Source organism: Capsicum annuum, chromosome 11 (assembly GCF_002878395.1).
Source record: "Capsicum annuum cultivar UCD-10X-F1 chromosome 11, UCD10Xv1.1, whole genome shotgun sequence".
Classification (NCBI taxonomy): domain Eukaryota; kingdom Viridiplantae; phylum Streptophyta; class Magnoliopsida; order Solanales; family Solanaceae; genus Capsicum; species Capsicum annuum.
In genome coordinates this window covers 29,497,687-29,520,809 of record NC_061121.1, presented here as the reverse complement: position 1 = coordinate 29,520,809, position 23,123 = coordinate 29,497,687, and the positions used below count along the sequence as shown (strand labels likewise).

Here is a 23,123-nt window from a genome sequence, read left to right as displayed (position 1 = left end):
CTGTGTTATGAATTGAATTATACTTATGTTTGTGTTGTTGTATGGGTTTCAAGTTAAGATCTTTTATGAGTTCCATGAAATTAAGTTAGTATGTGTGTTAGATTATGAATCTCTCATGTAAAAACCCTTGAATTTGCAAGTTGCATATTGTAGTTATGATGCCCTATATAGTTAGTTCTCATGTATAGCAATCATGCTCCCCAAGTGTTTGATAAAATGTCCATATGAGTAAATCATGCATGGTAATCTATCGTTGTGTTGTTAAAGTTGTGATATGAGTTTATCAATTATGGTCAAGTCCAGGGGGTATTTATTACCCGAAATCTAGTTGTTTACTTAGTTGCAGTAGTTATAGAATAGTACTAGTAAAGGTCAAAAACAGTAGTACTCAGTCGGTTAACAGAACTCAGTGGACTCAGTCCAGTTCAGTCAGTCAACATGATCAGGTTCAGTTCAGTCAGCTTAGTATAGTCTAGTGATCAGTGTCTTTCAGTTGGGAGTAGGATTCATCACCGAGTGAACCTAGGGATGGGGGCATTTGTGCCAGTTAGGGTTTGACCCTTAGTAGTAGTCCCTGAATTACAAAACTATGTAGCCAGCGTAGGGTAAGTCGTCCTCCTGCCAGACTAGGGTTGACGCAATCATATATATATTTCATGAGTCTTCCTGCCAAATTAGGGTTGACATAGCATTTTTAGTAACCCGTGGCATGGTGCTAACACCCTTCCAACTGGGGTCACAGATTGGACCTCAAATCAGTCTATATCGGGGTATGTCAGTTAAAAATACTCCCACAATTACAGTTTCAATATCAGTATTCAGTGAAAAACTCAGTCAGTTCTACAAAACCTTGGCTATCAGTTATCAGTTACTCAGCCATCAGAATTCCGTACTCAGTTTCAGTATAATCCCAGATACATGATGTATACCTATATGCACAACATTACATGTTCAGTATATTCAGTAGTTACAGTTTTGCATGTACTCTCATCCAATTACTTCATGAGGTTCATTCAGTCAGTTATCATCTCATCCATATGAACCCATGTATATCAGCCTTACCTCACTTAGCATACCAGTATATTCCACGTACTAATCGAATACTCTCTTTTGCGTTATGATGCCTCATATCATAGGTTCGGATGCTCAGGTTCCTGACCGTACTTAGCAACTCAGGCTATCAGCAGCAGATATAGTGGTGAGTCCTCATAATTCAAGGATAGAGTTTATCTAATTCAGTTTTCCAGCAGTTCAGTAGTTATTTCAGTTGGAGTTAGTTGGGGGTTTGTCTCATAACATCCATATTTAGAAAGTTAAAGGCTTTCAGACTAGCATAGTAGTTTATTCAGTTTTCAGATGTTATTATCAGTTATATTCAGTTATTATTTCAGTATTTTGAGAACCTTATGACATTTTCAAATTTCTTCCACATATATATATTCCAATATTATATTCAGCGCTCACAGCAGGTACCAATCATGGGTTAGCTTGTGGTCCTTCGGGGTTATAAGCACTGTGTGATGCCCAGGGTTTACTCTCGGGGCATTACAAACTTAGTATCAGAGTCTAAGATTCTAAAGAGTACTAGGGAGTCTGAAATCCACGTCAAGTAGAGTCTTTGTTTTTAGGGTCTAAGTCAAAAGAAGACCCATATGAATTCCTTGACATGGTGCATAAAGTAACAGACATTATGGGGGTAACCACTAATGAGAGTACTGAGTTAGCTGCCTATAAGTTGCAGGATGTGGCTCATACATGGTTTAAGCAGTGGAAGGTAGATAGGGGTGCAGAGGCAAGGCCTATAGAATAGGAGGAGTTTACTACTACCTTTTTAGATAGGTTCTTCTAATTGAAGTTGAGGGAGGCTAAGGTGTTAGATTTTATCAATCTGAATCAAGGCAATATGAGTATGAAAAAGTATTTCCTCAAGTTTACTAAATTGGCCAGGTATGCTCATCATGTGGTAGCTGATAGCAGGTCTAAGATAAGTAAGTTTGTGTTTGGTGTGTCTAATAGTATGGTTAAGGAGTGTAGGATCACAATGCTGATTAAGGAGATAGACTTGGCTAGGTTGATAGTCCATGCTCAACAGATTGAGGAACAGAATACTAAGAGGGAGAATAAGACAGCTAGAATAGGCAGCTTCACCTTCACTCAACCTAAGTCTGAAGGTGGTAATCGTCCTCAGTTCTGCCTGAAATATTCAATCCCAACTCCGTCCTCAGCCAGTGCTCCGGTGCCTAAATTCAGAAATAGTAATAAGGATAGGGTGCCAGTCTCTAAATCTCAAGGTAGTGTTAGCAGTGCTCGAACAAATCCTCTTTGTCAGAAATATGACAAAAATCATCAAAGTGTCTGCAGGGCTGGTAGCGATGTGTGTTTTGGGTGTGGTAAGCCAAGCCATAAGATCATAGAGTATCCTCAAGTTAGTTCACAGAGTCAACATAATCGTCCCCAGGTTCAGTCCGGTTGCCCATCTTAGTAAGGTGTCGCTTTCAGTGCCACCAGTGGGCAATGCCCAAATAGGTTTTATGCACTTTAGTCCCGACAGGATCAGGAGAATTCTCCTAATATAGTTACTGGTGAGTTGCAAGTCTTTTACTTACATATTTATGCTTTGCTAGATCTAGGAGCTTCTTTGTCCTTTGTAACTCCTTATATAGTTGTCGACTTCAGAGTCAGTCCCAAAATCTTAGCATAACCCTTCTCAGTCTCTAACCCAGTAGGTAAATCTATCATAGCCCGACGGTTATACAGGAACTGTCCGGTTATGATGTTTTAGAAAGTTACTTTAGCAGACTTGATAGAGCTAGAGATGATGGATTTTGACGTCATTCTTGGCATGGATTGGCTCCATTTATGCTATGCTTTAGTTGATTATAGGAGTAGAATTGTCTATTTTCAGTTCCCAAATGAACAGATCCTTAAATAGAGGGATAGTACCACAACACTTAAAAGTCAACTTGTTTCATACCTTAGAGCAAGAAAAATGATATCCAAGGGATGAGTCTATAATTTGGTGTGAGTCAAAGATTCTAGTTCTAAGACTCCTAACCTTGAGTCAGTTCCAGTCGCAAGTGAATTCCTAGATGTGTTTCCCGAAGATCTCCTCGGAGTTTCTCCTGAAAGGGAAATTAACTTTGGAATAAACCTTCTTTCCTATACTCAACCCATCAATATTACGCCATACAGAATGGATCCAGCTGAACTTAAAGAGTTAAAATAACAGTTGAAAGACCTCTTAGACAAAGGACTTATCAGGCCCAACGTATCTCCTTAGGGCGCACCAGTTCTATTCATGCAAAAGAAAGACGGTTCTTTTAGAATATGTATAGACTACCGTTAGTTGAACAACGTCACAGTCAAGAATTAGTACCCACATCCTAGAATCGATGACTTGTTCGACCAACTTTAGGGTGCCAGTTACTTTTCTAAGATAGACCTCAGATCAGGCTATCATCAGCTTATAGTAAGAGAATGTGACATTCCAAAAACAACTTTCAAAACTTGGTATGGTCACTTTGAATTCCTAGTCATTTCATTTTGTCTTACCAATGCTCCAGCAGCTTTCATGGGCTTGATAAACCGCGTGTTCAAGTAGTACTTGGATATTTTTGTCATAGTCTTCATCGATGACATTCTTGTCTACTCCCTTAATAAACATATATTATGATAACCATCTCAAAATAGTGTTACAAACTCTTGGATCCCATTATTTGTTCACTAAATTCAGTAAGTGTGAGTTTTGGATAAGATTAGTAACATTTCTTGGTTATGTATTTTCCAGTGATGGCATTAAAGTTGATCCTCAAAATACCGAAACAGTGAGAAACTGGTCTAGACCCATCTCTCCATCAGATATCAGGAGTTTTTTGGGGCTGGCTGGCTATTACTGATGGTTTGTTGAAGGGTTTTCGTCTGTTGCATCCCCGATTTCCATATTGACTCAGAAGAAAGTCAAGTTCAGTGATAAGATTCTTGTAAGAAGAGTTTTCAGTAGTTGAAGACTCGACTCACTACAACCCCAATTTTGACTTTGCCTGATGGTTCAAATAGATTTTTTGTATATTTTGATGCTTTTAGAGTTGGTTTGGGTTGTTTCCTAATGCAGAAGGGTAAGGTCATAGTCTATTACTCTAAACAGCTTAAGCCCCATGAAAAGAATTATCCTACCCATGATCTTGAATTAGTAGCTGTTGTGTTTGCCTTAAGGATTTGGAGGCACTATTTGTATAGGGGTGCATGTTGAGGTATTCACAGACCACAAAAGCCTGCAGTATGTGTTTTTGTAGAAAGACCTGAACTTGCATCAGAGAAGGTGGTTAGAGTTGTTGAAAAATTATGACATGAGTATTCTGTATCATCTGGACAAGGCTAATGTAGTGGCAGATGCCCTCACTAGGTTGTCCATGGGTAGTGTTGCTCACGTTGAGGATGTTAAGAAGAAGTTAGTTCAGGAAGTTTATTAGCTTGCCAAACTAGGTGTTCATTTGGTTAATTCAGCTAAGAGAAGTATTTAGGTGCAGAATAGTTCAGAATCATCATTGGTTTCCGAAGTAAAAGTAAAGCAAGATAGAGATCCCAGTCTAATCAATTTAAAAGAATTAGTCAAAGATCATAAAGTAGAGGTTTTCTCCCAAGGGGGAGATAGTGTGTTACGTTGCCGGGGTCAACTTTGTGTGCCAGGTGCTGATGGCTTAAGGCAGCAAATTCTTGCAGAAGCGCATGGTGTACGTTACTCCATTCATCCAGGGGCTACTAAGATGTACCACAATTTGTGGGAGTTCTATTAGTGGAGTGGGATGAAGAGGGATATTGTAGAGTTTGTGGCTAAGTGCTCCACATGTCAGCAGGTGAAGATTGAGCACCAAAATTAGCGGTTCTATGCAGGAGTTCAGTATTCCCACATGGAAGTGGGAAGAAGTAAATATGGATTTCATGATAGGTTTGCCTCGTACTCGTCGGTAGCATGATTTGATTTGGGCCATTATGGATAGGATGACCAAATCAACCCATTTTGTTGTCAGTCTATACCTCTTACTCAGATGAGGATTATGCCAGGCTCTATATCAGAGAGTTGGTTAGGTTACACGGTGTCCCATTGTCCATTATTTCAAATAGAGGTACGCAGTTCACCTCTCACTTTTGGAAATCCTTCCAAAAGGGCCTTGGTACCTAAGTTCATCTCAGTACAACCTTTCACCCTAAGACAGGTGGTCAAGAATAAAGGACCATTCAGACTCTCGAATATATGTTGAGAATGTATGTCATTGACTTTAAGGGTAGTTAGGATGACCACTTACCTTTGATTGCGTTCGTGTATAGTAAAAACTATCATTCCAGTATTCAAATGGATCCGTTTGAGGCTCTTTATGGGAGAAGATGTAGATCTCTCATTAGTTTGTTTGAATTAGGTGAGACCGCGATAATGGGTCCTGACTTGGTGTTTGATACTTTAAAGAAAGTGCAGTTGATCAGGGAGAGGATTAAGGCAGCCCAGAGCCGACAGAAATCTTATGCAGATGTGAGACGGAAAGACCTTGAATTTGAGATTGGTGATTATGTGTATTTGAAAATCTCTCCCATGAAAGGGTGAAGAGGTTTGGTAAGAAGGAGAAGCTTAGTCCCCAATATACTGGTCCTAATGGATTTTAGTCATTTTAGAAAGGTAGCCTATGAACTTGAGTTGCCTGCAGACTTAGCATCAGTGCCCCCAGTATTTTATGTATCCTTGCAAAAGAAGTGCATAGGGGACCCAGCATTTGTAGTCCCCGTAGAGAGTATAGTGTTTCAGAACAGTCTCTCTTATGAGAAAGTCCCAGTCGAAAACTTTGATCGTCAGATTCGCAGACTAAGGAACAAAGAAGTTTCTTTAGTCAAAGTTATTTGGTAGAATTAGGTCGTTAAGGGAGCTACTTATGAATAGGAGGCAGACATGCGAACCAAGTATCCTCTCCTCTTCACTGTAAACTCAGACTCAGCCTAAGGTAACAACCTTTCTTAGATTTACTATATTCTATGCACAGTTACAGCTGCAAAACATTCTTATATCATTCATGCATTTATGAAACAGTTCAGTCATGTGTCATGTCTCCAAAATTCAGTCATGCTTCAATTATGCATGTCAGTATAAGTACAGTTCCTCAGTCCCTCTCAGTTTAGTTAGTCTTATTTGAAGACAAATGTTCTCGAGAGGGAGATATTGTAAGATCCCATAAAAGTTCTAGTTCAATTCAGTCCCATATAGGTTTTAATAAGGGGTCCTAGACTTAGAAAAATTCAGCTAAGTATTAAGACTTAGAATTATATTTTAACCTTCGTAATGGATGATCTTATTTTAGATCCTTACGACCTTAGAATATCGATTTTTAAGTTGATTCATGATCAGGGATGTCAATAGGTCATCTTGGGTGAGTTTTGGGTTTTTTGAACATTATTTGAGTCATGTTTGGATGACCAAAACAGCAAGCCAATGTGATCATGACGTGTTGCATTGGCTATTATGTTGACACTATCAATGCAACTTATCGATAATTGAATTGACTCCATCAATGTGGTGCGTCAGTTATCGCATTACTGGCATATTTTTCTCATTAAATTATGATTTTCCAAGGGAATTTAGGTTCTTTTCCCCTCACCCAGTTCAGCCAAAACATGAAATTAAGCTTCCAAAAGGGAAAAATACATTCATTCTTCCCAAAACCTCTCAAGAACAAAACCCTAGGTTCATCAACTTCAAGTCTAATCTCAAGAATTCATTAAGAATTCCCATGAATTCAACAATCAAAGTATATTAGGTGTTCATCCTTGGGTTTCCTTCTACCCTTGGAGTTCAAGAACTCTTTTCAAAACTTGAATTATGATTCCCATGTTAAGAATTGAATTATGCCTATGTTTGTGTTGTTGTCTGGGTTTCAAGTTAAGATCTTTTATGAGTTCCATGAAATTAAGTTAGCATGTGTATTGGATTATGAATCTCTCATGTAAAAACCCTTGAATTTTCAAGTTGCATATTGTAGTTATGATGCCCTGTGTGGTTAGTTCTCATATATAGCAATCATGCTCCCCAAGTGTTTGATAAAATGCCCATATAAGTAAATCATGCATGGTAACCTATTGTTGTGTTGTTAAGGTTGAGATATGAGTTTATCAATTATGCTATCGAGTCATGGGGATATTTATTCCCCGAAATCTAGTTGTTTACTTAGTTGTAGTAGTTATAGAATAGTCCCAGTAAAGGTCAAGAACAGTAGTACTCAGTTGGTTAACAGAACTTAGTGAACTCAGTCCAATTCAGTCAGTCAACACGATCAGGGTCAGTTCATTCAAGCTTAGTATAGTTTAGTGATCAGTTTCTTTCAATTGGGAGTAGGATTCAGCACCGAGCGAACCTAGGAATAGGGGAATTCCTTCCATATAGGGTTTGACCCTAAGTAGCAATCCTTGAGTTACAGAATTACGTAGCCAGTGTAGGGTAAGTCGTCCTCCTGCCAGACTAAGGTTGACGCAATCATATACATATTTCATGAGTCTTCCTACCATATTAGGGTTGACACAATATTGTTAGTAACCTGTGGCACGGTACTAATACCCTTGCAAATGGGGTCACAGGTTGGACCTCAAATCACTCTATATCGGGGTCTGTCAAATACTCCTACAGTTACAGTTTTAGTCTCGGTATTTAGTGAAGAACTCAATCAGTTCTATAGAACCATGGCTATCAGTTATCAGTTACTCAGCCATCAGAATTTAGTACTCAGTTTCAGTATAATCTCAGATACATGATGTATACCTATATGCGCAGCATTGCATGTTTAGTAGTTACAATTTTGCATGTACTCTCATCCAGTTACTTTATGATGCTCATTTAGTCAGTTATTATCTCATACATATGAACCCATGTATATCAGTATTACCTCACTTAGCATACCAGTACATTCCACGTACTGATAGGATACTCTCTTTTATGCTATAATGTCTCATATCATAGGTTCAGACGCTCAGGTTCCTGACCATACTTAGTAGCTCAGGCTATCAACAGCAGATATAGTGGTGAATCCTCATATTTTGAGGTTAGAGTTTATCTAATTCAGTATTCCAGTGGTTCAGTAGTTATTTCAGTCGGAGTTAGTTGGGGGTTTTTCCCATCAACTCCATATTCAGACAGTTAGAGGCTTTCAGACTAGCATCGTCAATTATTTAGTTTTTAGATGTTATTATCAGTTATACGCAGTTATTATTTCAGTATTTTGAGAACCTTATGCCATTTTCAGATTTCTTATGCATATAAATATTTCAGTATTATATTCAGTGCTCACAACAGGTACCAATCATGAGCTAGTTTGTGTTCCTTCGAGGTCGTAAGCACTGTGTGACGCCCAGGGTGGACTCTCGGGGAATTACAGTAAGCCTCCATGACATGTCGTAGAGGTTAACCTCTGCGATATTAGCGTGGCACGGATGCTACGATATTGGCGTGCCATGCTACTATTTTAATTTCATCTAGTTTTTTATTTTTTTCACTGGGGTTGAGGGGCTTTTGATCTTTTTACCCCGTGTACGATCTTATAACATAAATAACTCCATTCCCTTCAATTTTCAATAATAAAATCATTCTTTTTCTCTCTCAAACTCAAAACCCAAGAACATTCAAGGGTTTTGCAGTAAATTCATTATCTGGGCTCCAAACTTTGAATTGTTTTCGATTCCTTGTGTATTACAGGAATGTTTCTCTTCTCTAAACTTGAATTTTACATTGTTGTATTAATTGAATGGACTTTTATGTGATTTAAATTATGGGTATTAAAATTGGGTTGAGGAGTTTTGGTTGTTTCTGATTGAATTACTTGTCCCATGTTTTAAATTGATTATTTATTCTTTAAATTGATGTTTTGGGGAAAGAATTGGTGCATTGTTTAAATTATTGGAATGGGGGACATGGGTTTCCCCAAATTGGATGAATTTTGACTTAGAATTGGCTTTAACTTCAACCCATTTTATAATCTTGATTATTAATTTGGATTATTGCATGGTTTAATTTGTTTCGAACCCAATGCATTGCATTAAAGGATAAATGGATATGAATATAATTTTGGATGGCCTTGGTTTTGGATTTAAATAGAACCTGGGAGCCCAATTTGGTTGTGCGAATTTGTTTGGCATAATTAATTTAGCTTTCAAGCATATTGGTATGATAATACCAAGTGGTAAATGCCTTAATGAATGACTCCTGGGTTAATGGATTAGTTTATGTGCAAATTGTTTTAATTTGAGCTTAAAGGAAATTGTGTAGCTCACCGTGAAGGTGTAAGTCTAGGAGTGACGAACACTGGAAATCATATTTTCCAGCATTGGGGGTCTATATGACCCGTGTGCTTGACGCACACTTGATATACATATATATATAATATATATACATATATATATATATTATATAAATTAAATATTAAATATATATATATATATGTGTGTGTATATATGTATATATATTGGGATCACTAATTCCTTGGTAACTTTAGTTTTTCCTTGATTTTTCCTCAATTCATGCGGTTAACACGCACTAGGGACCTTTCAGAAGGGGAGCTGAACCCATATAGCCGATAGGTGCCTTTAGAACGGGTTGCAAATCCCTCTTCTCTTTGGAGCCAAGTTCCGCGTATATGTCCACCTTCTTCAATAGCCCTTGAACTTCAACAACTTTTGGAGAAGGGGAGTTACAATTTTTTTTGGTTTTCAATTGGAGAGTATTTGGCTAATCGCTCTTTTCTTCCTCCTAACCGCCATTGTAGGAGTGTATGGATCTCTCACCTTCTTGGATGGTATGACACCCCTCTTGGATTTTAATTCCTTGACAGGTTTAGCCATAGCCTCTACTTTTTCAAAGAGTTTATCTTGTATGTCCTTGCACTCTTCACATTTGTAATGAGAACATGAGGGTGAAGAGAGGTAAGAGGGACCACTGTAAGGGTGGGAGAGACCGGTGTAAGAGTGAGAGGGACTATTGTATGGGTAAGAGGGGCCTGTGAAAGGAGTGTTTTCGAACATATTTATTTTTTCTTGAGCATCAACATCAGCATGGATGCCACCAACATCAACAACTCCACAAGCAACACCCCCAGAAGAAGCACCCAAATCTGTTGCAACAGGTTGGTCATAAAGAGCCTCAATATTAATTTGACCTTGCCTAACTGCTCTTCTTATGGTTGTTACTCCAGCCAATTCCTTCTTTATTAACTGCACCGTTGGGTCTGCTATCGTATCTGTTGACACCTAATTTTGACTTTTCTTTTTGATAAAATTAATTTCTCAATGCTTAGGATTGTCTAATATATTTTCAATATATTTTTCTTATTTTATTTTATTTTTTTATTTTTTTTATTTTTTAAAAATTATTTTTAACAGTTTGAAAATGATTTTTTTTCTCTTATCTTTATTAAAATACTAGTATCACATATTACGAATTTGCTCGAGAAAAATGAATAAATAAATACATTTTTAAATTATCATATATAAATATTCTAGTGTATTACCATAATTCTTACTATATTGTCATATTTTTTTGTAAACTTACTCTATTTTTTTATTTAAATTTTGAATTATAGCTAAACATATTTAAAATATAACATATGTACATATTTAAAATTAAGCACGTGTGTATATGTACCTATATGTGTGGAATTTTATATATATATATATATATATATATATATATATATAAAAGCATCATCAAATTAGTTAAGTGAAATAGATTTGAAAATTAGACTAATTCACTTGGACCAATTTCTTAATTAATTCTCAGTCATTTAAAACCTAATTAAATCAACCCAAAATCCCCCCAAAAAAACTACCAGCCCAATCCAACTAGAAAACCCCTAACCCGGCTCAAAAAGACTCATCCTAAAACCAGCAAACAGCCCTAAGATATCCTTTCTTCATCATATTCAAACTGAACCAAAACCAGAGATTCCATCATTTCAATTATGATAACCTCGCCGATTTTGTGGTGTTTTGTAATGACCCTTACGGTCATTTTTCTGTATTTTTCATATAATTTTAGTACTATCTAAATATATTGTAGATTCTTTATTTTAATTTGACATTTGGTAGAAATGTAATTTACTACCCTTCTAGAATATTTTTGATATTTGTAAAATTCTTTAAGTGATGATATATTTATATCACTTTATAATGGACTTTTATGATTTATTAATATTTTAAGCAGAGATAGTAATTTTAGAAATGTTAAAATATTATTATTATATAATAGAAGTTTTGTTAGAAATAATTTTCTATTAATTATGGTATATTCAAAATATTATAATTATTTTACCATGAATTTATGTAATACCCGATTTTATACGCAATGTAAAGAAATTAATTTAACCGTACACGTGGGATGAAGTGTTGACAACAACATTTTGTAGCTGCAGCCGCACACTTGTACATTGGCCATTTGGAAAGATTTTTTTTTATCTTCCTTTATTTATACATATATTGGTATATATATAGACACATGCATAATTGATAGTAGGGTTATTCAATAAATATTTATTTTTTCCTTTTAACAAAAGGCAACCAAGTGTCATGTACTGCACGTTCCAAGATTTGTGCGAAAATATTTTTGCACAATTTGAGCACTTAAATTATTAGTTGATTATTCAAATTCGGGTTCTAGCAGGATATTATTCGAAAGCTTCGCGGACATATACTAGAGTTTTGACATCCAGGTAAGTTAGGTTTATCCTACTTTTAGATTGAGCTTATGTATTGTGAACTATTATGCTAGCTTTGAATAAATACTTGTAGGTGCATATTATTTGATTTATATAAACTATCTTATTTATCTGGATTAGGGCCTCGTTCTAGTAAATAATGAAATATTATCTTTTAACATAATATAGCATCTATTACATTAAAACGTGAAGCTAAAATGCAAAAATCTAAAATTTATCCCTTTTAATTAAGATTAATGAATGATTATTTAGATATTTATATTGTTATGATATGGATTTTAATATTATCGGTGGATTATGATTACTATGAGTTCCGGTTCGAGTCCGACAATTGACTATTATTGTTATTATGAGCTCCGGTTCGAGTCCGGCATCTGATTATAGTTGGGGTTACTCTGAGTTCCGGTTCGAGTCCAACATCTGATTATTTATGTTTACTTTCACCACTTGTGTGTCCCACCGGCTTATGGGGGTAGGGTTGGGTTAATTGTCTTCTTCAGTGTGCCTAGCGGGCTTATGGGGGCTCAGTTAGGTTATGTTAGATTTATTTTTTATTACTGCATCATTATTTTCCTGTATTGCACAAGTTTATTTCTTTACAGCCGTTGCATAGCTTGGTAGTTGTTTACCTTTCCATCCCTACTTACTAATGACTCAGATTATGCCCTTGCATTGTAGTTATACCTTTTCTGTATTAAGCTCAGTCGGTCGATGATGCCTACTGAGTACCCGTGGTTTTTGGTACTCATACTACACTTCTGCATCTTTTTCCTGATGCAGATCCAGGTACTAGCAATCGACATTGACGTGGTTCCTACCTTTCAATGTTGGTTTAGAGCGGGGTGAGCTTACTGTCGTAGGGTAGGGTAGAGTAGCAGCCCCTATCCGAGATCAAGCCAAAAATCCATCACTCGATACCGTTATAGCTTCGGGGATTGAGAGAACTCCAGGTATTCTACCACATCAGCAGGTAGGCCAGGGGGCAACCCAGGCTCCACCCGGCTTTATATCTTCTTCGGTTATTCGGGATACATTAGTTCAATTATTGGGGTTAGTTGGAGGTCCACCGATCGTGGGAGCTCAGCCAGCAGCATAGGGTGGTGTAGATTTAGGGGCACAACTTGCGGTAGCAGTGCTGAGGGTAGAGGTTTTACCAGCACCAGTAGTTCCACAGCCGGCAATAGCCCAGCCACTTATGTCTACAGAGGAGCAGAAGATGTTGGGTCGATTTTTGAGATTGACTCCACCCAGGTTTGCTGGGACCCCAAGAGAGGATGCTTATGAGTTCCTATCCAGTTGCGAGCAACGGTTGCCGAATTTGGGGCTGCTTGAGGCACGAGGAGTAGACTTTGTTTCTTATCAGTTCAACACAGCAGTAAGGAGGTGGTGGACAGATTATCTTGATTCCAGGCCAGCTGGATCTCCACCAGTGACTTGGACTCAGTTTTCCGAGGCTTTCTTGGGGAAGTATATGCCTCGTAGCGTGTGTGAGCATCTTCGAGATGAGTTTACCGCATTGAGGCAGGGCTCCATGACTGTGGCGGAGTATGAGGCGAGGTTTTATGAGTTAGCCCGACATGCCACTATGATTCTGGATATAGAGTAGGAGCGGATTCGATGCTTTGTTAGGGGATTAAGATTATCACTCCGTAGGGCTACTCAGAGTTTGGTGACTTCAGGGAAGTCTTTTTCAAAGATAGCTGTCCATGTTTATTCCATAGAGGAGATGGATGATGAGGCCCAAGGGGGCAGCGATAAGAGATCATGCTACCAGGGTAGTTACAGTGGTTCACAGTCCTCAGGCCAAGGATTTCACGGTTGGTACCCTCATCAGCAGCTTTCTCAGTATCAGGGTCAGCCTATTAGGCCAATTCAGGCATTGCTTCAGATATCCGATAGGGGTCATCCCGTCTATTGTAGTTCCAGTGGTCAGAGTAGCAGCCAGCTGTAGAGGGTTGTTCAGTTGGGATCGTCGAGTAAGGGTGGCCATCCTGGATTCATTGGACCTACTAGTCAGAGCAGGGTGCCTGGGGTATGTTATGATTGCGGAGTTATTGGTCACTTCACCCGTGAGTGTCCTCGGCGTAGGATGATTGAACCTCCAGTTCTGGCTGTGCAGTCGATCAGATCAGTGCCACCGTTAGGTAAGGGTGGTGTACAGGGTCGTAGAGGTAGTTCCTAGGGTTCTAGAGGTAGTCCACAGGGAGGTAGGGCAGGCGGTTAGGCAGGTACCCAGTCTAGTAGTGGACAGGGTAATTTGTATGTTGTTCCAGGTAGATCAGGGGCTGAGGCTTTAGATACTGTGATTACAGGTACGATTTTCGTGTTCTATCAGCCAGCTTCTGCTTTGTTTGATCTCGGTTCCACTTTTTCATATATTTCTACTTATTTTACATCGCGCCTGGGTTTATATTCGGAGTCTTTATCTGTGCCGTTACTTGTGGCTACCCCAGTGAGTGACTCTTTAGTAGTGGATCGGGTATATAGATCTTGTTTGGTCACTATTCGGGAGTTTGATACTCATATTGACCTTATTGTCCTAGATATAGTTGATTTTGATATGATTCTAGGCATGGATTGGTTGTCTCCTTACCATGTGGTCTTGGATTGTTTTGCTAAGACCGTTACTTTAGCTTTGCTTGGCATACCCCCAGTTGTGTGGCAGGGTTCTGTTAGCCATGCACCAATGGGGATTATTTCGTACATCCAAGCTAGGAGACTGATATCGAGGGGTTGTGAGTCTTTTCTTGCATATATCCGGGATGTTAGTGTTGAGAGTTCCCCACTTGACTCCGTCCCTATTATTCACGAGTTTTCTGATGTATTTCTAACCGACCTACCTGGCCTTCCTCCTGAGCGTGATGTAGAGTTTATTATTGACCTCGAGCCTGGAACCTGACCTATTTCTATAGCTCTGTATCGTATGGCTCCCGCTGAGCTGAAGGAGCTGAATAGTCAGCTTCAAGATCTTCTGAGTAAGGGATTTATCAGATCGAGTGCATCTTCTTGAGGTGCTCCAGTTTTGTTTGTGAAGAAGAAAGATGGCTCCTTGCGTATGTGTATCGACTACAGGCAGTTAAATAAGGTTACTGTGAAGAATAAGTATCCTATGCCTCGCATCGATGATTTGTTTGATCAGCTTCAGGGTGCAGCAGTGTTTTCTAAGCTTGATTTGAGGTCCGGTTACCATCAGTTGAGAGTTAGAGCTGCGGACATCCCTAAGACAGCCTTCAGGACTCCTTATGGTCATTATGAGTTCCTGATGATGTCTTTTAGGTTGACCAATGCTCCAGCAGCTTTTATGGATCTGATGAATTGCGTGTTCAGGCCATATTTGGACTCCTTCGTGATAGTATTTATTGATGACATTCTGGTATATTCAAGGAGTAAGGAGGAGCACGAGCAACATTTGAGGACTATACTTCGCACTTTGAGAGACCACAGGCTTTATGCCAAGTTCTCAAAATGTGAGTTTTGGCTTGAGTCTGTAGCTTTCTTGGGGCATATAGTGTCCAAGGACGGTATTATGGTGGACCCAGCCAAGATTGAGCTATTCGTAGTTGGGCTAAGCTTACGCCACCTTCTAAGGTTCGCAGCTTTATTGGGTTGGCAGGTTACTACAGGCGGTTCATTGAGGGGTTTTCTTCTATTGCAGCCCCTATGACTAGATTGACCATGAAGGAGGTTCCGTTTCAGTGGTCTGCGAGTTGTGAGGCGAGCTTTATGAAGCTCAAGGATTTTCTTACTTCAGCTCCTATTCTGACTCTTCCTGTTGAGGGCGAGGGTTTTACTGTCTATTGAGATGCATCTGGTGTTGGTTTGGGGTGTGTTCTGATGCAGCGTGGCCGTGTTATTGCATATGCATTGAGGCAGCTGAAGGTGCATAAGCGCAACTACCCCTCCCATGAATTAGAGTTGGCAACGGTAGTATTTGAGCTTAGGATTTGGAGGCATTATTTGTATGGGGTCCGCTGTGAGATATTTACTGATCACCGCTGTCTTCAGTATATTATGACCCAGAAGGAGCTTAATTTGAGGCAGCGCAGGTGGATTGAGTTGCTGAAAGACTATGATATCTCTATTCTCTACCATCCGGGTAAGGCGAATATGGTAGCGGATGCCTTGAGTCGAAAGTCAGTAAGTATGGGTAGCTTAGCTTTTATTTTAGCTTCTCAGCGGCCGTTGGCTTTGGACATTCAATCCTTAGCTAACATGATGGTTCGTTTGGATATTTCTGACCCTCAGAGAATCATTGCTAGTGTTGAGGCCAGATCCACCTTGTTGGAGCAGATTCGGAGTCGTCAATTAGAGGATGACAGGCTTCGCATCCTTCGAGAACAGGTGTTGAGGGGTGAGTCTCAGCGGGCTACCCTAGATTCTGAGGGTGTCTTGAGGTTTGACGGTCGTATTTGTGTTCCAAGGATTGGAGATTTGATCTAGTTGATTCTTCGTGAGGCTCATATCTCTAGATACTCTATTCATCCCGGTACAGCTAAGATGTATAGAGATTTGAGGCAGTATTACTGGTGGAGTGGTATGCGGAGAGATATAGCAGGGTTTGTAGCTCAATGTCTTTATTGTCAGCAGGTAAAGTTCGAGCATCAGAGTCCTGGTGGATTGTTGCAGCAGCTACCCATTCCCGAGTGGAAATGGGAGCGAATTACTATGGATTTTGTAGGTGGATTGCCTCGTACATCGTGTGGTTTTGATAGCATTTGGGTCATCGTGGATCGATTGACCAAGTTTGCACATTTTGACTATTATGATTACTATGAGATCCGGTTCGAGTCCGGCAATTGACTATTATTGTTACTATGAGCTCCGGTTCGAGTCCGGCATCTGATTATAGTTGGGGTTACTCTGAGTTCCGGTTCGAGTTCGGCATCTGATTATTTATGTTTACTTTCACCACTTGTGTGTCCCATCGGCTTATGGGGGTAGGGTTGGGTTAATTGTCTTCTTCAGTGTGCCTAGCGGGCTTATGGGGGCTCAGTTAGGTTATGTTTGATTTATTTGTTATTACTGCATCATTATTTTTCTGTATTGCACAAGTTTATTCCTTTACAGTCGTTGCATAGCCTGGTAGCTGTTTACCTTTCCATCCCTACTTACTAATGACTCAGATTATGCCCTCGCATTGTAGTTATACCTTTTCTGTATTAAGCTCAGTCGGCCGATGATGCCTACTGAGTACCCGTGGTTTTTGGTACTCATACTACACTTCTGCATCTTTTTCCTGATGCAGATCCAGGTACTAGCAATCGGCGTTGACGTGGTTCCTACCTTTCAGTGCTAGTTTAGAGCGGGGTGAGTTTACTGTCGTCCGAGGCTGATCCTCCTCTACCTACTCTAGTTAGTCTTTTTCACTCGCGACTACTTGTGTACATTTTAGATTTTTGTCTAGTACTCTGGGTACCTGTTAGTAGTGGCTCTAGTACTGACCTTATCAGGTCTTGGGAGGGATTCATTTGTATAGTTGACCCTTTTTTCTCCTCTCGTTTTGATATAATACATATGCTTTCTTCTTAGTTTTCACTTATTATTGTGGTTGTTATTATCATACGCGATCTTTTATTTTGTCCATGCCTATTAGCCCGTTACTTATCATTCCGAGCTTTGGATTGACTTGCCTACTGGTGGGATAAGGTAGGCGCCATCACGACTTAAGAAATCGGGTCGTGACACTTTTGCAGACCTAACGATTGTAATAGTCTTCTCCATCACTTCAAGATGTGAAGTTTGAAGACTTCTTGCTCTTTTTCTCCCTCTCTTTTCATTTTTAAATTTTGAATTTTTAGCTTCTTGAAAAAGCTGTTGGAGCTGCGTTTTTCCTATAAATACACCTCCCTATTCATTCATTGAGGGGGAAAAGGGTTAGAAAATTGAGGAATTTTGAGTTTCATACTGTTTCAATCCCTAGATTTTATTGTTCTATTTCATAGTTTTTCAATTATCGTTCCTCCCAACTCTCGTTACTTTTCATCGCTCGTACTCAAAGTTGGTGGAAAATCGTTCATCGACTCGGGGGGTTAAAAGGTTTACTACACGAAACAAGTTTGAATTGAATCTCTGAAGAAAATCCCTAGTTCACTGCCCCAAGCAAGGTAAATTCTATCCCGTCTAATCTTATTATATTTATCTTTTGATAATTCACTGATCATTTGAGTCTATGATTTCCATTTGGCCTATCATAAACATAAACCTAAGATGAAATAGTGTCTGGCTATCCGATTTTGCTCATCATCTAATGTTTATGGAATATCTTAGTTCGTGATTCAGTTTGAATATATTGAAAATCAGAAGTCTCGATTAAAGTAGATTGCTCTATCTTGGTTGGCTGCGAATACACATTCGAAGCAGTTACGTATTGTGTGGTTGGTCGGGTTGTTAACTGTTGGTTTTGAAGATGAAAAATGTGAAACAATAATCTGTTTTGGCTTTCTGATTCACTCCAGTTGGTTGGCTGGGAATGCATATTTGAAGCAGTTATGTATCGTGTAGTTAGTCGGATTGTAAACTGTTAGTTTTGAAGATGAAAAACTTGAAACAATAATCTATTTTGGCTTTCTGATTCACTCAACTTGGAAACTTTTGCCTTTAAATGTGCAATAATGTGTAGATTACAGTAAACAATTTGGTTTGGAAAGGTTATGTCTGGTCGAAAATGTAGAGCTATGTTGAATCATTATGTAGGCTCCATTCTTATCTCGTCTCTATCACTTCCCATCCTGTGTGCTCTTGTTGTGAATACATGATTTTTCTTGGCTTCAAACTATACTGATTTTGCTATCTGTTTTTGGTAAATTGAGTAAGAATATGGCTTTGCCTTGATTGTCCTTTGTTTCAATATATAGTCGCTTTGCGTCTAAATGTACGAATATGTAAAACTCTTCCTATCTCCATTGTTTCTGTTTTCCCTTTTAATTACTACTATTTGAAGGACTGAAACCACGCCGCTTGTCAAATCTCTGCTTTCCATATGTCCGACGTATTTCTTGCTTCCCTTGGTTGGATCAAGAACATGTGGAAGTGCTCAACTCTCTTTGAATTCATTATCATGTGAGGCTGTTTTCTGTAATACCTGTGATTATATACGATTCCAAGATGTCGATGAAGTATGCTTGAATATAAAGAACTAAGCTTAGATATGAAGTTTCATTTTTTTTCCGGAAATCTTAAATCTACAAGTGTTACTGTCATCTCGTTTCTTCCTGAATATGGTATCTTGCATTGATAAGTTGTGATATGTGTTGTTTCCTAACAGGTTCTTTAAATAATAAATGATTTGACATAAGTTATAACCAGCAAATGTAGACTAGGACCAAAATTGAAATCTTATTTATCCATTATTTTTATTGATGTTAGGACGTTTGTGAATTTATTAGCCTGTTAGCCACATAAACTAAGGTTTGAACCCATCCTTGTGCATATTTGCTTAAGTTCCCCTTAAATGGTTAAGGTTTAGCGCAGGTCATTTGGAATGTAGACAACCCATGTTTTGCTTTGAAAATTTTTGGAACTCTACTCTAATTTTGTGGCAGTAGCCCTTTCGTAGATGTACATAACGTATTAGCTTGCTGTGTAGCTGGTTTATGTTAATGAATAATGAACATCTCAAGGATCACTTTTCTTTTACATTGTTCCAGTAACCAAATGTTATGGAGTTGGATTTTTATTTGGCTAGTCAAAAACCTAAAGCAAAGAATAGTCTCCTGGTAATTTAGATTAGATAAAGCTGAGGAATATTGGTAGAGTAACTGAACGTTTAAAGTTCATTGTGACGTTGGTTTGAGTACCTTGAACATGGAAATAGCTTCCTATTTTTCCTATGCTCGTCCGTATGGTTACAAGTCCTCGGCAACCATTAAATAGGCATGAAAACTGTTTTTTTTTTCAGAAAATATAATAAACAACATGTCAACATATTTCAAGCAAAACTTATGTGTTAAAGTTTGGACGTAAAAATTTTCTTGTGTGATATGTACAGATTCATTTGTGTGTCCATAAGCTCAGCATTTTTCTGTGAAATTTGAAATCTGTTAAAATGACGCTGAAACTTACAATCTATTTCATTTTTTTCTTCTCTTTTTTTGTGAAAGGGATTGAGCTCGTAGAACTTTTGATACTTCATCTCTTCCTTTGCTCTCGGTTGTGTATTCCGTCTAAGTTCAGTATAAAAAGGCGTTGGCCTGGTCATGAATGATTTCGCTCTTAAATCGGTCATCTGATTTCGTTTCCCTGTTTGTTGGCATTTTCTGTTTTCTCAAGGCTCTTGCTTATTTTTGTGTTTAAGATTCTTAACTTATTCTTCATATTTTGACATTTGGGACGTCAAATTTCACTGTTATAATAAGTTTTAAACTAGATGAATATGTTAGGATCAAGCTACTGTATCGTTGAAGGTGATAAAAGAAATTTTTGTTTTTGTGTATTTGGGTCAGTGATTCAGTTTAAACACAATTTTGATGAGTTGTTCGAGATATGCTTTGATTAGTTTGTGTTATTTTTAGAAAGGGATTCAAAGTAATTGGTTGACATTTGTTCGGGATATGCTTTAGTTAGTTTAGTGTTACATTTAGAAAGGGATTCAAAGTAATGAGGGATTTTGTGTCTACTCCTAGTGACTACCTCAGTTGTAAGATCGCTAAGTAATTACTCTATTTATCCAAAACAGCTAGATGTGATACTTGGTATGGTTTGTAGCTTTTCTTTGCGCATTTAGTGTTCATAGGTCCCTCTTATGTCCTGGCATCTCCTACTCACTTATTTTTATTCATAAGTTTTAGTTTTTGAAAACAAATCGTCTTTACTAATGTGTGTTTTCTCTTATTAAGTTGATTTTATCTTTCTATTTTTAGCTACTTAATTGGCTACTAATCCTTATCCCTTTTTCTTTGTCTCATGTGAACTCGAGAGCGCATTTGGGGTCTCACGGCTTGACTCCATCTCTGTTCAAATCAGAGAAGCGACATAACAAATGCATTACGTATTTTGTCTAGCAGTCTAGTGCCTCTTCCCTTCTTTCGAGCTTTATTTTTCTCTGAAGACACTCATTATTATTCTCATTTAAACATTTTTTCACATTATTATTCTAAATTTTGTGTTTTTGTCAGCTTTTATTTGAACTAGTATAAATCGTTAAGTATGATCCTAAATTTAATTGTTTTCCTCCTTGCCCCCTTTAGATATTGATTTTAGCATAATCACCAGGCTTGGGCGTTTAATTTATAGCATTTAAAGTTTTAAAATTTGGCAAGCAAAAGGCGTACCTTATAGAGTAAATGGCCTTATATTTAGAATTAAAACTAGTTTCTCATTAGTTACTAATGTCGAATTAATAAAATAATAGATTTTCCGGTAGGCTAATTATTATAGCTAGACTTGGAAATCGGCTTTAACTACTTTGGATTGGGTAGTCAATTCCATTTTTATCAATTTTAAATGAGAAAATTATAATTTTGCCGATTTGATTACATGAGGCCTTATCTTAAGATTTTAAATGACAAAGATGTTTGTTTAAAACATAAGCCTTTCCTTAATAAAGAATAAATAATAAACTCTCAAATCTATATAAATCAAAGCATTTATTTTTATAGGTATCTTCTACAATTCATTTAGTAAAATATAATTAACCATCTTATTTACCTATGTTTTGTAAAATTTGATCAAGAAAAAGAGCAAAAGAGAAATCCTTTTTTTTAGAATGAAAAAAATGTTATGTCCTTAATGTAAACACCTAATTTTTGACCCAAACCTAATGTTTTTATACCGTTTTAATGTTCAATTAATTTTTTTTATTTTTAGGCATTTTAAATTTATCTTATTTTTTGAGGTTTGTTAAAAATTTTGAAAACTACAAAAATAGAGTCACATTTTAAATAAGTTTTTATTTTATTGTTTATTTATTTTTAGAAAAAAAAAGAATTTTTTCTAAATTATATTTGTTTTCTTCTTTCAACTTTTAATAAAGAATGTTGTGATATTAATATTTCTTAATCATATTCCTAAGACTAGTTATTAACTTATATTATATTTTATTAGTTTTTAATTATTTTTATTTTATTAATAATAATAATTAAAAAAAAAAAAAAAAGAGACCTAAACTACCCAAACCACCCCACAATTCCCACTTCTACTTAACCTCTCCCACTTTTCCTCCACACAACCCATGACACAAACACATGCACTTATATATAGAAAAACACACGCACTACACAGAAAAAAAAAAAAAAAGAGATTACGGAAGGAGAAAGAAACAACATTGAAACCAAAGAAAAAAAAAACGTTTGAAAAAAAAAAAAAAATACAACGTAGACAACACAGAAAGGAAAAGAGAAGAGGAAAATCAAAGCGAAAAGAAATTGAGAAGAAAGGAAAAACTAAGAGAGAAAGAAGAGGATTGAAAAAAAAAAAGGAAAGAGTTTGAGGTTTGGTTCATGATTTCGAGTTCGTGGCTTCTTCTTTATTTTAAGAATTATTTCCGCAAGAGGTAACCCTCTATCTTTCTTTGAATAATGTAATATCGCAATAATGTGAAATTCAAATATTATGATGTGGAGATGCTCTTAGTTTACATTTGTTATTATGATGTTAAAGCATTCAACTCTTTGTCATGGTTAAATTTGGAGTGAGATTTGATATAAGATATGATCCATACAAAAAAAAAAAAAATGAAATAAATACATGCACACACACATACACCATGCATGCTTTAGGAACAGAAAGGGAGAATACATACATAAGACTTAGAAAAAAAAAAACAGTGAAATAGCAAACAAGAAAAAAAAAAATCAATTGGTGTTATATATGATATATTATTTCTCATATATTTGCAAAGTCACATTTAGTTCATAACTGAAATTTTAGTTCTGGTTATTGGATCTTCGTGACTATATAATCGTATTTATATTAATTAATTTTAGTTAATCATACATGTTTGAAAAGTTTGAATTTTGTCTAAAGGTGATAAAACCTTTCTTGTTATTTTAATGAAAGTTAAAGAAAATGAGTTCTAAATATTCAGTATTTTTACAACTATTTGTTTAAGCTGTAATAAATTGACTTTCCTATTGGGTGTTTAGGACGTGTTTATTGATAAATGATTACTAAAATAAATATTCTCCTTAAAAAAAAAAGTCAAATTTTAAATATTTTCTCGGACTAATAGTAAGCTTATTAAAATAAAATAACGAAGGAAGTCAAAACTTATAGTTTGTAAAATAAAGAACAAAAGTTGTTATTTTTATTTTTTATAAAACATGTGGTTGTGTGTTAGTAAAATATCAAAATCTTTAATTCTCATACTTACAATCTCTATCATAACCATGACTTTACTGTACATGTTGTTTTCCCCGAATGGTTTTCTTTTTTTTTAATTTCAAAAGGCTAAAA

General features: G+C 37.0%; 1 long non-coding RNA gene across 1 annotated transcript; it reads left to right on the top strand.

The window, feature by feature from the left end:
- Positions 1–10,861: 10,861 nt before the first annotated feature.
- LOC124888444 lies at positions 10,862–19,059 on the top strand. The gene is made up of 2 exons (XR_007046570.1): positions 10,862–11,726; positions 16,978–19,059. It is a non-coding gene; the product is annotated as an uncharacterized LOC124888444 (long non-coding RNA).
- Positions 19,060–23,123: the final 4,064 nt, after the last annotated feature.